The following is a 14,570-nucleotide window of genomic DNA, read 5'->3' on the forward strand; positions in this document are numbered from 1 at the left end:
AAGGGAGTAAATATGGGGGGAAAAAAGAAGCCCAAATTCCAAATGTTGGAGCACTTCCAAGGTAGAGATTGGAAAGTAAGAAGGAATCAGCAAAAGAGATTTAGAGTATTAGCCAGAGAAGGAGAAATTTGGAGAGTGGAGTAACTGAAAGCCTTATAAATAAATAAAGTGCTTGGTGCTGCTGCCAGGTAGGTCAAGTAAGACGAGGACAGGGAAGTGACCAGCACAGGGGTCAGTAACGGGGGCAATTTTGGTGCCATGGCAAGGGTCACAGAAAATGAATTCAGAGCACAGACAATTCTATCAAATAGATTGGCTGTAAATAGAAAGACATAGGGGAGGACACAGAGGGAGAAGTGGAAACAAGAACTTTTTATAAGACAGATGAAAAAATCCAATACTTTTCTATGTTGATGAAAAAGATCCGGTGGTGAAGGAAAAAATAATAATGCAGGAGAGAGAAGTCAGAATTGCCCTAATTGTTGTCCATTAATAAGAATATTTCAATATTTATCTAAAAGTTGGAATCACAGTATCTCATATATTAATAATTAAAAAGTAAAAAATATATTTAACAGTTTCAAGGTAAGTTTAATGAATAAACCAATGAATAATACACTTTATAGCAACTGCCCTGCCCAACACTTTACCAGTTAAATGTATGTTCTCTTTTTCCTTTATATAATATACTTGCTTTATGTAAATGGTATCTTCAAAAGTAAAGATTATATTTTTAGGTTAAGTTGAAGATCATATTTTAATATTTATCAATGAGGATCTGTATTGTGGTTGCTGCACTATGTATTTGTGAAGAACAAAATCTACTTTTATATTCACACAGTCCTCTGAAATGGGTCACTAAGTCCACATTTTGTCCATATACTTTCACTGCAGAATTTAAAAAGCTGAACTACTAGCTGAATACCCTGTTATGATTATCTTACCTAATCAACTGTGCTAGAACTCTACAAATATATGCCCAACTCCTAAAACATCCACAAGCAATGTATCCTCTTGTAGCATAACATATGTATTTGGAAGAGCTTAAAAAATAAAATACTTTTAAACCAAGGATTGGCAAGAAAGCTAAAAAGTAAACATTTTAGGCTTTGAGGGCTAAACCGTCTCTCTTAAGTATTCTTCTTTTTCAATCTTCAATCCTAATCACTTACCATCCTTTATTTTATTATTTTAAAATGTAAAAATAATTCTTAAGTTGTGGGCCATATAAAAAGAAGCTGAAGACTAGATCTGGCCCATGGGCTATAATTTGTTGACTCCTGCTTTAAACTGCTGTATAAAGGATTAGACATGACCCAGGTGAGTCATATCTCAGGATTAAAGTTGGACATTTATTTAAAATACTTTATATTCTATAGAAAGGAGATACATATTTTTTCCAAAAATGGGAAGAAAGTTCTACCTGAAGTAGCATGCTCAGAAATATGCTTGTATCTAAAAAAATCAAGTTAGTAGTTTTTTTACTGAAAGCTACAAAACTTAGAATATAGCCACTATCTCTAATTACATAATGAATCCAAATTGATACTATTTAACTCTTAATTACTGTACCTGTAAATCGTGAAAGAAAAAATGTTCAATAACATTTAATATGTTTTAATTCTCCTATTCTCCTATATTATGATTATTTATATAGAAAGGAATTAGATTAAAAATATTTTAAGTCAGGAGAGCAAAAGTTGTATTATTAACTGCTTTTGGCTTGTCAGATCCTTTAAGACTCTGATAAAGGTAATGGACTCTTCCTCCAGAAAAGAGATATATCCAAACTTCTGCCTTAATTTTAGAGAAATCCAGACTCCCTGAAACTAATCCACAGATCTTAGGTGAAGATTTTTCAATCACTTTACCCCAGCAGGTAACCTTACATGAAGTTTCTAAAAAGATAAAAATCTAAGGAATTACCACATAATGACAAGTAAAATTATACTATATATAATCTAAAAATCAACACAACAATCCACACTCTTATTGCTGGTGGATGTCTGAGTAATTCAAAGCTTCTTACAACATGGTCTTCATTAAACGTTTTTGTCTCTCCACACACAGTCTGTGTCTCTGCTGCAGTCTGGCCAGTTTCTCACTGTGCCCAATATATGCCATATTTGTTTCTGTACTTTTCTCATGATGGCACCCTTGCCTGCAATGCTCCTGCCACACATACTCAAATTCTACTTATCCACTGGGACCCAAATTAAATTCTACCACCTCCATCATTTCTTCTCTGATAGCATAACTTTTTTTTCCCCTGAATTCACTGGTTTTACAACACTATTCAGTTAATCCAATAATAATTTGCATTATCACACTGTTTTTGTATATTTAGTCTCCCAATTATTGTGCCAGTAACAAAAGGCAGAAATACTTCTTTTGCATCATTATCCTAGGCTATAAAGCTATTACAAATACGGGATATTTTTCATAAATGTATGTTGAATAAATGAATCAACTCCAATGGCTTTAAAAAGTACTGGTTTGATTTCACTATATAAATGTTGATTTGGCAAAAATTTGAAACCAAACCCCCCCCCAAAAAAAATAAAAAACCCAAATCCATGAAGTGAAATGGGAGTATTTAATTTTGAAAACACAGAATAAACAGTGACATCCTAAAGCTAGGGAAAATTCCATAAACTGAAAATTATGATCATGATTGCTTACTGGTGTTTTCCATGGACATGATAAAATGCTTTTACTTCAAATTTTGTGGGCTAAATAGAACACTAAATCATAACTTAGTGGTGTAAACTGCCAAGTCTATTAAGTATTCCACTATGTGCTAAGCATTTGCTTATTAATTCAGTGCTATATCTATTATTCCTCTTCCCATAAAATTTCCCAAGGGCATCAGTCCCAGGCAGCACTGCAAAGTACGCAGAGTTCCTACTTCATAATTCCCATCTAGCCCCTTTAGTATCTCATCCCTCTAAAACCAGGAGCTTTCATTCTGCTTCCTGACATCTAAGATTCTCTCTGCAGCTCCCTACTTAGGCTTGTGCTTAGGCTTCAGGTTTCACCTCATTTTTATCACTCCTTTCCTCTACCAAAATATAATGAATATTTATTGCAGTCACCTTAAATGTTGCCAATCATTCCATATGAATAAACTCACTTTAAAGTGTGGCTATTGTACACTAATTCAAGATTATAATGATAGAAGCACAATTTTTAAAGTATGGAGGCATTACAATGCCTTTTATATCATATGTATGGGAAGATATGACTCCACATGCATGTTGTTAACAGTACAGTAGGGGAAATATAAGTATACATACAGATATATGGAAAAAAATAAGATGTGACAAAACCATGCCTACAAATATTAGAAAGCGTACCTTATGAAATTTGTAAAACAACAGATAGTGAGAAGATAAGATTTACAACTTTCCCCAAGTACAAGAGTTCTTTGTTAGCACTGTTATTAATGAATGTCAAGTCATGCATTCATTCAGTTAATAAACAGGTCTTTAGCTGTACAAAGCAGACCTGTGCAATGGTTCATAACTCAAATATATGGATGCTAAACTCATTATCCCCTTCTATCACTAAAACTCATACAATCCATTCCTCTCCAGTGTTTGGACTTAAAGGGTACCACCACCCACTCCTGCTCAAGTCAGAAACCCATGAGTCATCCTTAGTGTCTCTGTATTCCTCAGCTCATTTAATTAATCTGCATGCGTAAAAATTCTTACTCATAAATCTCTCTCTAATGTGCCCACTTCTCTTTATCCTTACTGTCACCACACCAGCTCAAACCCCATTATCTCTCCCCTGGACTTACTGTGAAACTTGCTGACTTCACATCTTTCTATCCTTCATGGGGCAGATGTGGCAAGTCTCACGGTACATTGATATGAGGCATATAGCCACAAGACTAATCAGCAACCATCATCAGTAATATGGGCAAATCTCAAAATCAGAATATTGTGTCTGACTTCTTTCACTCCTCTGAAATGAGCATATACTGTAAGGCCCCATTTATATAAAGTACAATATAGGCAATACTATCTATGTAGTAAGAAGTCAGGTGAGAGGTGTCCTTGGTGGGTGGGGCGGCAAAACTCACTGGAAGGAAAGAGGACAGGGAACTTTTGGGAGCTGATGCTGTTCTGTTTCCTCATCTGGGTGATGGTCACATAGGAGTATTCATCATGGAGCAATATACTTATGATATGCTCACTTTTCTACTGTATTATTATGCTTTCATTAAAAATTCTAGAAAAAATAAAATACAATGTTCAACGTCTTCCCACTGTTCTTAAGCTAAAGCCCAAAGGCCAAATATCTGATAATGATTTTAAAGATACTTTAAAGATCCTTTCCCTCTCTCCTAAGTATTTTCTCTTCATTGTGTCTTATTTCTTCCTTCAGGGCTTTCACGTATGCTTATTCTGCCTTCCCATTTTGTTTGACAACCCCTAAAAATGCTTCAGGTTCAGTTAAAATTTCATTTTGGGGATCCCTGGGTGGCGCAGCGGTTTAGCGCCTGCCTTTGGCCCAGGGCGCGATCCTGGAGACCCAGGATCGAATCCCACGTCGGGCTCCCGGTGCATGGAGCCTGCTTCTCCCTCTGCCTGTGTCTCTGCCTCTCTCTCTCTCTCTCTGTGACTATCATAAATAAATAAATAAAAATTAAAAAAAATTTCATTTTGGCAAAGAAGTCTTCTCTGACCCCCAGATTAGGTTAGAATCCTCTCTATCTTCTTTATACCACTCCATCACACATCTTTAGCAAGCTATAGTTTCTAGGAGTACAGGGAATTTATTTTATCTACCACGCTATTCTCATAATTTTCTGTATGTTTGATGACTGATGGAATAAATTTATTTCCTAAACAAGAATATGAAAAGCAGTTGTGGCAGTTTCAAAGTCTATGTACTGCAGTATAAACAGTGAAACTGTTAAAGAGTTTTGACACATGAACTGAAAAGAGTTAAATGCTAAATTGTTTATACACAGAAAGATATAAGCCATGCATTGTAGGCATGCAGAGGCTACTTTTAATTATTCTGGTTTATTTGAAACTTCTATTTTTTTGAAACTTCTATTTTAAACCATAATCTATGTTAATGAAATTGATATGAAATTGACTGTAAGTAAACTTCTACTCATCTACGTTCAGATGTTGGATTATTTTTAAGCTGCCATGTAAACCAAAGTTGTACTACTGATTTAATGAACTGAGTAGGTGAATTAATTTTATCAATTTATTTGAAAGCATAGAATATTTAAAATTGGTCTACCTCAAATTAAAGAAAAACTATTTCTAAATATTTGTAAATGTTTCTAAGAAAAAATTAAGCTTTTCTATTTTAAACATAAAATAATTTGATGAATTAAAAGTAAAAATACAACTTTTATTTGTTACAATTACCTACAGAAAGTAACATAAATGGCTTACTGGGTAGCATATACAAACTGTTCTTCCTGGATGAAAAACCAAATCTGGTTCTCTTGAAAAGTTAGGCTCTACAAAAGCAAAGCAAAAGAGCATAAGTGATAAATAATCACTTTGAGTGAGAATTCCCAAAGGGAGGGAAGGGAATCAAAACTGTAATCTATTTCAGAAATCAACACCATTTTCTATAATGAGCTTTATATTATGCATTTTAGAATCTTTAAGAAAAATTAAATTATTAAATATTTAATTATTGAATATTATTAAAAATTAAATATTAAAATTAGATATTAAATTTAAATAAAAAATAAGGGTGGCTCATTTGGTCAGGCATCTGCCTCGGCTCAGGTCATGACTGAGCCCGAACTGGGTTCCCTACTCAGATGGGAGTCTGTTCTCCCTCTTCCTCTTCCCCGGCTTATATGTGCACACTCTCTTTCTCTCTCTCTCTCAAATAATAAAATCTTTAAAAAATATATAGGTAGTGTCCTAAGTTGTCTTACTGTTTTCTGCTTTTGGGAAATGACCGCTTTTTTGTGAATCATCCCTCAAATTTCTTTTCATTCTAACTTCAAAAATGGTATAAATTCATTAAATCCTGAATTAGGCACACTTTTGTGGCTACCAGAAAAAAAAAAATAAGTAAAAAAAGGTATTTCCTTTATTTTAAAAAAGTATTAGTTTCCTTAATATAGAATTTGATTACTTACTAAAATTCTACTTTAAAAAAAAAAAAATTCTACTTTAATAATAAAAACATCTTCTAATCAAAAAAATGAATGACCTTAAAATACTCTCATCACAGAAAAACGTGAAGTATGTACAGTCTACTGTAGACTTTCTTTAACAGAATTAGAATTTAGAGACAGAATTAGAAGGAGTCTCAGGCAACACTGCTCAGTGTGATGTTAATTAAAGCAATTAACTGCTTTTTTAATATTCTCAAAATAACATTATTTGCCTATTTTCTTGAGTTTTACTCTCTTTGAATAAGGGATTTGAAAAGAGGAAAAAAAAGTAGGAATCAAATTATAATAGATAATTCATTTTTTCTTTAACTGATCTTTAAGAATTTATCACATAGTCTCACTCTTTACTGAGGGGCCATTTTTATGTAACAGCTGGTAAAGATTCCAGTCAAAGGGTAGAATGGAAGAAACTAGTAGCAAATAAACTGCTCCCCGTTACGCTGATATTCTCAAATTTAATTAATTCAAGGTAAAACTTTTCCTTCTAAAAACAAGTACAATGTTTTTGTAGAACCAAACTTTATATTTTTTACAAGTATTAAATTTCAAATGAGTAAAGGCAAATAACGTATTCTTTAAAATTCAGCTTATCAGTAGTGATAATGTTAGGCTTATCAGTGGCTGTTAACCAAATTTTTTGTTGCAAAACCCTTCAAGAAAAGGATGAAAATTATGTACACTCTTCCCAGCAAAATACACATACATGTGAAATTTTATTATAATTTCAGGGGATTCACAGACCCTTTAAAGTTCATCCAAACATCACTGGGTAAAAAAGGGAACTACATTTTAAGATATTTTACAGCTTTAAATTTTGGTTTCAGAAATAAGGTTAAAATCTTTAAACCAAAGGAAGTCAGTCTTGAGAATAAAAGTGAAAACCCAAACACAATTCAGTAATTTACTCATTGCTGTTAAAGATATTAACTCACAAAGGCTGAACACCTTATCTATATATAGATGTAGGTGTTAATTTGACAAAATAATTCATACCTCAGACCTTAGAAGTTAGGCAAAGTAAGATTCTTACATAAACCTGGATATTTCTAGACATGGAAATGTGTGATATTCACAGCTTTCAAATGACAATAAGTTGTCTCTTCCCACTCCCCTCCTTTCCAGGTTCAATTCCTTCTTAGACTGAGGAAGAAAACTATTATATAACATAGGCTATATTTGAGACTTTTTAGGTGACTGTTTCAGGAAAAGAGTAATACTTTCAGATCCTTAAATTTCTTATATAAAAATAATTTTTGGATCACTGAAAAAAAAACCAACACAATAAAACAAACCTTACCTGTAATTCTTGTTCTCTGAAGGAAATGCAGTAATTATAAACATATCCACACTCTTGGGTACATTCTCCTAAGCATGAATGGATTTGGAATGCGCCATAGCTTAAACTGAACTGCTAAACTGCCAAACCGCACTGGCGGCTGGATCTATCTGCCTTGCTGGTAATGCAGACCTGTTACCTAAAGTCATTCACCTCGTGAAGGAAAGTGTTCCCCCTGAGAGGGAGTGTGGAGCTGGTGTAATTACTGTCCTTAGAGAACACGAATTATAAATGGTCTCCTTTTTAGAGGTTAAGAGGAATAGATCTACTACTATAGAAACTGTTACATGCTTCAAAATGGTGCTAAAACTTGAACATTAAGAATGTTAAAAAATACGGATGAAAGCTGTTCTTCTGAAAAAGAAGCCCTCAGGCTGTCGACTGTGTCAGGGTCCAATGATCAATACCAGAGCACAGAATTACAAGTACTTAAATACTTGCCATGTAAAATAAGTCTTATCTTGGCATTTAGCATCCTAATATTTTGTGTTAATGCTTGCCAACTCGAGATGATGTGATAGCTGCAGTGGGCACCAATGGTAAGAAACTAACTTGAAATAGCTAAGACCCTGAAAACTGCCAAGACTGTTATCAAGGGTAAAATGTTTTTCATAAGAGGTGATACTAGCAATATGCTTTAGATAATTTCTATTTTAGAAACTCAAGTAACTAATCACGCAAGCCATAATATTTTATAAACCTTTAAGCTTAATGTAATAATTTAGATTTATAATGTTTAAATTTTAAGGATTGAGTTTCCATGATAAAAACCCATCTTCTGTCTTAAATATCTTAGAGAATTACAAAGAAACGAAATTACTATCTACAAAGTAGATAGTTTCTGGTTTGCATGCTGGTTTTGAGGGGGTTATCAAAATTCCCTGCCGAGGAAGAGATTCTCTACTCTCTAGTCCTACAAGTATCTAGGAAGCCTGATGATGTCTTCTACTCAGTTAAAACCAGCATAGGATTGCCATATAAAATACAGGCACCCAGTTTAATCTATATTGCAAATAAACATTTTTTTTCCTACGTACATTCCAAGTATAGCATGGGTGACAATTATACTGAACAGTTACTCATTATTTACCGGAAATTCAAATTAAACTGGGTATTCTGCTTTTTGTTCTTGATTTTTTTTTTTTTTTGTTTTCTGCTAAATCTGGCAACTCTAAACCTGGGTAAGGGTAGCTTACAGAGTCACCCAGTGGAATTCAGCATGGATGATGCTAACTAAAAATGGGAGCTTCACTCCTGGTGTAGATCTGCACTAATACAGTAGCTATTAGCTACATGTGGCTGTCGAGTACTTGAATGTGGCTAGTTCAATAGACAATTTTCTATAAGTGTAAAATACACATCAAATTTTGAATATGTCATTGAATAAAAGTAAAATGTCTCATAAATTTTTATACTGATTACATGTTGAAGTAATATTTTAGATATATTAGGTTATTTAAAGGTAATTAAAATTAATTTCGCTTTTCTTTTTCCCTTTTTAATGTGGCTACAAAACAAACTTACAGCTATATATGTATTTGTGGTTTGTATTATATTTTTACTGAAGAGTGCTGGACTAGATGGCTCTAAGGAGAGGGCTGGGCTAAAATGTCCTTGTTCTTTCTCTAAAATATCAATACTGGCAAAAAAAAATATCAATACTGTACATAGAGCTGCCTCTCTTACCTCCCTTTAGCTATTAGAGTAGGTAGGGAGCATGATTATGTCAAAGAAACTAAATTTCTAGTAGGGACAGTTTCCATGGATTAGCTATGACTCTTTAAAAATAAAAACAAAACCTGACATCTAAGTGCTAGTGAAAGACAAATCAGAAACCTGATCTTTGACAAATAATTCTTACATAATTCAAAAGAAGAAATAAATACTAGGATGTATATGTGTATATGATTAAATGTGCATATGTATACATAACAGATCCTAGTTCCATTTCCAAGAGATGAATTCCTTAGTGCCAATATGTTGGGTTTTCACTTCCATATGTTATAAAAATCAAAGAACAATAGTTTACTTTAATGCCTAATATGAATGGAAGTCTTATGTTATTAATAAGAATTGTTTAAAAAAGATCTTATTTTTCATACCCTAGATACAGAAGGCAAGATCTCAGTGGTCCCCATTATATATATCCATGCTACATAACTTATTTGAAATTAGAACACTAGTTCCAATGTGGTGAAATAAATTTTTCTTTTTATAAAATATATTGCCAATACTATTGTAAACTAGCTCATTTTTAAAAAGATAGGGTAGTTTTTTTATTTAAAAAATTCAGCTACAATAATGCTTTAGTCTAGGCACCACATAATAATCTATTTAGTTATTCTTATATCCTTACATTTTCAGTTGGTTTGACTTTCAATTCAAATTTTTTTTTCTAAACTGGCTCAAAGAGTTATTAATGCATTCATCTATTCTGTCTCATGCCATTATAAAGGTTAAAAATGTTTAACATACTCTGACAAATAAAAGTTCAAAAGAATTATATATAGGTTATTTCCAAATACACAGTAATCTCTACATCTTCACTATATTAGCTATATCATACCTACTTTGAAGATTTAAATATTTTAAAGTTGCTGACAGTTACAATAGCAAGACCAGTTCTAATTCCTCAACTATTTTCATAACAAAACAGTAAACTGGTTCTCAAAGTTTTTCCAAAAAAAGTCTCAGCTCCATTTTTTTCCCATTCTAACAGCAAATGCAAAGGGTTTTTTTTCCTCCTTAATATCTTTTATTATACAGATATAGGAAGAATAATTATTTTAAAAGACAATAAAATTTATCATAAACCAAAGATAGGGCTACTAGATAAAAATCAGCAGATTTCTCCCAAATTTAATGCTTCATTCTAGAAGTTCACATCTTTTAAAACTAAAGTTTCCAAGATCACTTTAAGGAAAAAAAAAAGATAAATGAAACTAGATGTAGACTAATTAATTTCTTCATCAGCACCTTAAATCATCATTGTCAATAGTATAGTATCCTGGTGACTACAATACGAATGTTTTGTTAGACATTTAATCTCTTGGTGGCAGCCCAAATTATCTTATTTAATTCTAACCTACTTTTAATCTTGACATTTTCAAAGTCAACATGCTCCTGTTCTTCTTCATAGTCAACGAATGGTATTCAAATGACAATTTAATTTAGGGCTGGTCTTTTTGGGAGGTGTCAATACACTGTATGATAGAACAAAAAGTTTTTCTGATATTAGAGTTTAGTAGAAGTAAAAGTGAGACACTAATTTATTTATCCTTTATGAGGTTTGTCTTATGGAACCAACAATGTATATTTCTTTATTTCCTAGAGATAGGGAAAAGCTGTAAGATAGGAAAAATACCTCTCATTTTAAGTAACTTTTTTCAATTAGGATCTGCCATAAGCAATTTTATGATCATATACCTACTAAAGATTAAGAAGGTCTTTGCTTCCATACTTTCTGAATCTTAATACAGATTAAAAAATGGTTTTAGAAACTTTCTCTGAAGGTAAGAGACAGCTTCAGAAAGATCATAAAAGCAACTCTTCAGAGTAGTTTATATCAATTTAAGCTATTAAGTCACCAGACTGCTTAAACCACTGTCACTGCTTCAAAATTCTTGAATGTAAACCTGAAGACATCCAAGAAGAGTTCTTGATGAGGGATCAACCATAGCAGTTATTAAACTGATTTAAATGCAGGCTGAACTAGAAGACAAGTTTTACTAAAATTGGGATTTAAAACAAAACAAAACAAAAAAACCCCACCCATACATCTCTAGGATATGCCTCACTTCTAAACAAGGAAAACCATCTCTTGATGTACGTGTGTGATGCCTTGCCCACAAGTGGCTGCCTAGGCCATCCGTCTATGAATGAGGAAGTCTGATGGCCTCAAATCCTCAATGGAGCATTCCAAAACCAGACCTGCATTAGGAGCTTGGGCTCATGAGTGTGCACTCACTACACAGTGCTTACCTTTAGAGAACAAGGTGGTTGACACAAACTGATCAAGTTCTCACACCCCACACCTCCAAGAACACTGAAAAAGATCTGCAGATCTTTCTTGGTGCAGGAGGGACCTCTTTTTAATCTTCTTGTGGTGGAAGTTAAAGATTTTCCTGAAGGAGGAGAGAAGAGTAAAATATTATACTGAGATCATACCATCTGGTTCAAGCTTATCTACCTATAGTACAAAATGTAGGTTCTGAAAAAAAGAAATTAGATAAAATCCTGAGTATTCCAAAACCACATTATCTTCTTCAAAAAAAGAGTATCTTCTCTAAGGAATATTGCATGCTCCAAATACTACTCCTTAAACCTAAAACCTTCAGTGGCTAGTTTAACTTTATGTCAGCACTGAATTATCAGTTGGGAAGTTGAGAAAAATGCAGAGAAATCTTGGGTTGACAAATGATCATTCTTGTAAATTCAATGAAAAACATCAGTAAAGCTAAATTCATCAAAGAACAATGAGCGAGACTCACTGAGTTAAAAGAAATTTCCCCCCATTTTTCTGTATCTCTGTATTTCCAAATAATGACATAATGCATCTACTGACAACAGAAAACTAGCCTTCTGGTTGTGTTAATTGCCACAGAATCATATATGAAGCAATCCACTAGAAGAATATAAGCTTGCAAAGGAAAAGGGTTTTAGCTTGTTTTTTAAACACTGATTACCTAAAGAACCTTAAATAGTTTCTAAAACATAAGCACTAAAAAAAGGGAATAGGAAAAATATTAACCCTTCAGTCAATATCCTCAAGGTCAAAACTTGCATAAAATAAAATAGAAGACTACAAATATTCTGAGGAGTCTGAAGCATGATAAATAGAAATAATATTAGCAATATAAAACTCTTATTTACATATTAAGAACATTATGTTTTTAAAATGCTGTACCTTAACATACTTACGAGAAAATGCTAAAAATCTATTATTACAACCCAAATCCTAAAAAGAAATGGAATACTTTGTTCAGATCAGGAATCATATACTGTACCTTATAAATATATTACCAAATAACAAATAAAGTAAGATTAATAGAGCTAAGAAGGAACATGCTTAACACATTAGCATTATTTTTCATCTTTTAAAGATACTATACTACGTAAACCAAGTGATAATTATCTACAATTCTGCTCAACTAAAGCAAATCAAAATATTATAGTGAAATCAGAAGATGCCATTCTATCAGCATATTTATATATTTTTAAAATAAATACGTACAATTTGTTCAATTTCAAAAAACACAAAATTTAAACAAGAAATGCTGAACACTACTCATTTATTTTTCTGTAACTTATAGACTGTTATTGAAAACAGACTGATTTCCATCAAGTGTTTTCTAATCTTTTTCAAATTTGATAAACTAAGGAGAAAAAGAATGCTAAAATCAGATTAAACCGTCATATGGACTGATTCATATTGAATCAGTCATATTCAAGGACTGAATATGATTTTTAACCCAAAATGCAAGGTCCCTAGAATCAGAAGAAAGAACAATTATTTAGTACTTGCTTCCATTTGACCCCAAATTCCACAAATATGGAATTGGTCCTCAAAACAAACTGGACAGCCCATAAGGGGCATTTCATTTCAGGGAACAGACATTCATGATATACTGCCAAAATCACAATAAGAATACAGGTAGTAAGTCTAGGATTATGCTTACCCTGTATCATTAAAACAATGGTTTAGCTGACAGATTATACCTTAATTACAGTAGTAAAAAGCTTTCCACACTTCACAAATAATTCAATTGAATGTCTTGTATCAGGGAATCAAGCATAAACTTGAAAAAGGGAAATTTTAAAACAAAGCATGAGAAGCTCAGTCTAAAACAATTTTCCCATTTTGGACATTTTACAAGCCTCTGAAACAAACTTTGTGGGGAAGATATGAAAAGAGTTACAAAGAACTAAGTGTAACAGTATGCCAAAAGGAGCTTAGAAGGGGTAAAGGAAAACGTGAAGTTGGAAATTCTGCTAAAAGGAAAAGATTCTGCTAGCTGGCTGGATCCCCTCCATGCGCAGGAGGAGAAGAGGGAACCTAAAATAGAGGCATTGACTAGGAAGAATTCCTTTACAATCCTTATTCACACTGTTGAAGAATGAATCTTTTGCCTTGTTTCTACAGCAAGGAGGGATGAAGTCTAAGTTTATCATGTTCAGAGATTTAGCGTTCAATTTTTAATTTCACTTGCAACTATATTATTTTGCTATACTAACAACTTAAGTTCCTTACAAAATTGCCCTGGGCAGCCTTTCTCTTCTTCCTCTTGACCTGTTTTTCATCCTGCCTATAATACTGTTTTTCTCCCCAAATTTGTACTAAATTCTAGTTAGTTAATTTACAGTGTAATATTGATTTCAGGAGTAGAATTAGTGACTCATCATTTGTATGTAACACCCAGTGCTCATCACAAATGTCCTCCATAATACCAATCACCCATCTAGCCCATTCCCCACCCACCTCCATCAACCCTCAGTTTGTTCTCTATCATTAAGAATCCCCATGGTTTGCTTCCCTCTTTTTTCCCCCCTTCCCTTATGGTCATTTGACTTGTTTCTTAAACTTCACATATGGGTGAAATCATTTGTAGTAAAGAACTGTTTTTATTCCCATTGAGAATCCATACTCGTGGACTACTGCTCACAACTAATACTCAGCTCATACTACATAGAATTCTACAGGCAGCTTCATTAATAACTAGATCAGTTCAATGAGATAAGATAGGTGATGTGCTTGTATGACAGATAACTATCATATTGCTATAAAATGTTGCTAAACAAGTATGAAATTGAGATGAAGCATTTAGTCATGGAATGACATAACCAGAACTATTTGGCAGCCCATACTTTATGGAGTGCTGATCTAAGACAAGTATAAGGTCTTATGATACTGTTCCTTATACTTTTTCACTAAAACCACTTTCCAGTTTTAATTCATTTGTGCCCTTAGAAATTACTGACTAATACATAATCAATGACGTGTTGCAGTACATTCTTTTATCAGCTCTGTAAATCTATACAACAGCATTTTTTGCAATGGTAGAA

At 33.0% G+C, this 14,570-nt stretch overlaps 1 protein-coding gene and 1 long non-coding RNA gene across 4 annotated transcripts in view; both read right to left on the minus strand.

Annotated features, from left to right (window-relative positions):
- Window positions 1-14,570, minus strand: part of ZEB1 (zinc finger E-box binding homeobox 1) — a 181,790-nt gene that overhangs the window by 112,103 nt on the left and 55,117 nt on the right. The window lies entirely within an intron of this gene.
- LOC121496562 overlaps window positions 1-14,570 on the minus strand; it is a 77,275-nt gene that overhangs the window by 8,427 nt on the left and 54,278 nt on the right. For both annotated transcript variants that reach the window (XR_005989266.1, XR_005989265.1), the window contains exon 3: window positions 11,490-11,632. This is a non-coding gene — a long non-coding RNA (uncharacterized LOC121496562). The remainder of the gene's footprint in view (window positions 1-11,489; window positions 11,633-14,570) is intronic.

This window comes from Vulpes lagopus, chromosome 8, assembly GCF_018345385.1.
Source record: "Vulpes lagopus strain Blue_001 chromosome 8, ASM1834538v1, whole genome shotgun sequence".
Classification (NCBI taxonomy): domain Eukaryota; kingdom Metazoa; phylum Chordata; class Mammalia; order Carnivora; family Canidae; genus Vulpes; species Vulpes lagopus.